Below are 2,891 nucleotides of genomic sequence, written 5' to 3'. Positions count from 1 at the left end.
TCTGGTCTCATAGTCGTATAGGCTGCAGATTGCATGGTGTACCAGTCACTAGGACTAATTGTTTCCATGAATCTTTGGTTTTCTTTATTCTTTTTTGCTCTGGATGAGGAGAGACCCATCGTTACATCTGGATGGCTGCTTGCAAGCTTTTAAGATCCCAGTCACTACTCACCAAAGTAGGAGATAGAACAATGTTTTGTGCAGTATGTTATGCCAACTGAGCTTGATGTCCCCTGTGACTATGGTCCCAAGCCCACAGGTTCAAGTACTCAGTTCCTCTGGGTAGCTTGCTGTGACCAAGAAGTGACTACAACCTTGTCCCTTGTCAGCTCTACTATACACCTGGGAATTCTTACAGATCATACACTTAGAGGACCACTGTCTGCCAACCCTATACATGGTCTTGGGTACATTCCTTGCTTCATAGACATACCAAATAGTTCAGCCTGTCCACCCATCTATCCACCCGTATACCCATGTTTGCCTTCACTGACAACACAGTACTGTATGTACAGAAGAGTTTATCTTTGTTGTCTGTACCTCCCATGTACTTCTCTGTGTCTAGGCATAATTAAGGAAAGCGATTCTCATTGTTAAGCCATGTAAACATGCGTAATTCTACACTGAAATGATTCTTCAGTGCCTAGTGGTGCCCTGGTGGTGCAGTGGTTAAGCTCTTGCTGCTAATGGAAAGGCCTAGAGTTCTAACCAGCCAGCAGCTCCATGGGAAAAAATACCTGGCTGTCTGCTCCTGTAAAGATTGTTGTTGTGTGCTGTCAGTTTTGACTTATAGTGACACTATGACAAGGTAGAATTGCCCCATAGAGCTTTCTAGGCCTTAATCTCTTTTTTTTTTTTTTTCCTAAATATTACTGTGATTTGGGTTAAAGTTTACAAAGCACATTAGTTTCCCAGTTAACAGTTTATATACATTTTGTTTTGTATCATTAGTTGCAATTCTCTCAAAGTAACAGCCTTCTTCCCACCTTCTCTCTGGGTTCCTCAGTTTTATTCCTCATTTTCTCCTGTTCCTTTCTTCCTCCTGACCTTTGGGCAAATGCTGGGTTATTGATCTAGTACGGTTGGTAGTGTAGTGCCTAAGGCATTTGACTGCTAACCAGAGGGCTGGAGGTTCAAAAACCTACCAGCCACTCCTCAGAAGGAAGGTTGGGCAATCTACTTCTGTAGTGATACTGCCTCAGAAACCCAAGGAGTCACTATGAGTTGGATCCGACTCGACTGCAGTTTGTTTGGGTTTTTTTTTTTTTTTTTGGTTGGTTGGTGTGAGGAGTATATTCTTCACAGGTGTTATTGATCACTTTGTAGGCCTGTCCTTTTGGTTGAAAGGTGATTCCCAGGGAAAGGTTCATTTCTTTTTAGGAGCAGATTGCCAGGTTATTTCTCCTGTGGAGCCACTGATGGGCTCAAACTGCTGACCTTTCCACTTAGCAGCTGAGGTCTTAATACTTTCATCATAAGCTGCATAGTTGAATTTTCAGTAAGAAGTTTGACCACCAGTTCTTTTTTTTCCAACAGTTCAGAACACACTAGGGTATTATTCTAAAACCCGTGCTAAACAATGGTGTAATACTTCCCTGCTCAGGCTCAAACCTATCTATTATGTAATGTACAGAATTGAATGATCTTGCTGAAAATGATTTTTAAAATTATGAAATACTGGTATTTTGGAAATAAAAAGTAAACATGTTGCTTGGAGTGAGTCATTAACTATTAGGGTATGTAGGGTGAAGACAGAGAGAGATCTGTAGTTACATGGAAGTTGAAGGATTTAGAATATTTTAAAACTCAGTACTCACATTTTTACTCTACTTTATTAAAAAGTGTATACTACTAGTGAACCCACCTTGTAAATTGGTTTTTCATCATAAAAACCAAAACCAAAGTCATTGCCGTGAGTTGGACCTGACTCATAGTGTCCGCTCCTTGGGTTTCCGAGGCAGAAGTAGATTGTCCAACCTTCCTTCTGAGGAGTGGCTGGTAGGTTTGAACCACCAGCCTTCTGGTTAGCAGTCAAATGCCTTAGGCACTATGCCACCAGAGAAGATTAATGATTATGATTTTTCTAATATGTGCAGAACTTTGTTTCCTTTTAAGTGAATTCTAAGTTTTAACCACAGAATTTTTTTATGCCATCTGTTCAAATAATTTCTTTTAGAATGAACAGCACAAGGCTGGTCCCCAGTGAAGAGGAAGTTAAAGCTGCCCCAAATGTCCAGCTTTACCAGACTGCTGTACCATTCCTTCATCTCTAACGTAACTCCTCCTCCTCTCTGGACTCTCCCTTCTGTCTTAGGGTTCCATATTTCATTGTAACATCTCACAGAACTCACAAACTGCCAAGGAAATGACTCATGCAGTTGTGGAGACTGGCAAGTCCCAAATCTGTGGGTCAGGCATCAGTCTGGAGGATTCCCCTCAGTCATGTGGATGTAGGGGCCTGTGAACCCAAGTCAACATGTCAGGTCACTGGCTGCTGTTGCAAGTCCCAAGAACCAGAGGTCAGATGATGATGAACCAGATGTAGGATCCAGAGCAAGAGGGAAAACTTTGCCAGAGCATTGATAGATATTGGATGCAGACGGTATCCTCAAGGAAACTAAGAGTAGTGACTTGAGTCACACCCTCTTACGGTGGTGACTCAAGATACATTCCACCCTAATTCTGCTTCATTAGCATAACAAAACTCACTCCAAAATGGAACCGTAACCACAAGGATACCAAACCAAACCAAACTCACTGCCATCAAGTCGCATCCACCTCCTAGTGACCCCTTCTTGCGTTTCCAAGGCAGTATCACTATGGAAGGAGCTCTGGTAGCATAGTGGCTAAAAGCATTTGACTGCTAACCAGAAGGCTGGTGGTTCAAACCC

The 2,891-nt window shown here is 42.2% G+C and overlaps 1 protein-coding gene across 1 annotated transcript in view; it reads left to right on the top strand.

Moving 5' to 3' along the window:
• AGPS (alkylglycerone phosphate synthase) overlaps window positions 1-2,891 on the top strand; it is a 219,465-nt gene that overhangs the window by 37,987 nt on the left and 178,587 nt on the right. The gene's annotated exons all lie outside the window — the stretch shown is intronic.

Source organism: Orycteropus afer, unplaced genomic scaffold (assembly GCF_000298275.1).
Source record: "Orycteropus afer afer isolate SDZICR_OR568_19922 unplaced genomic scaffold, OryAfe1.0 scaffold00001, whole genome shotgun sequence".
In the NCBI taxonomy this organism is placed as follows: domain Eukaryota; kingdom Metazoa; phylum Chordata; class Mammalia; order Tubulidentata; family Orycteropodidae; genus Orycteropus; species Orycteropus afer.
This window is presented reverse-complemented; position numbering and strand designations above follow the sequence as displayed.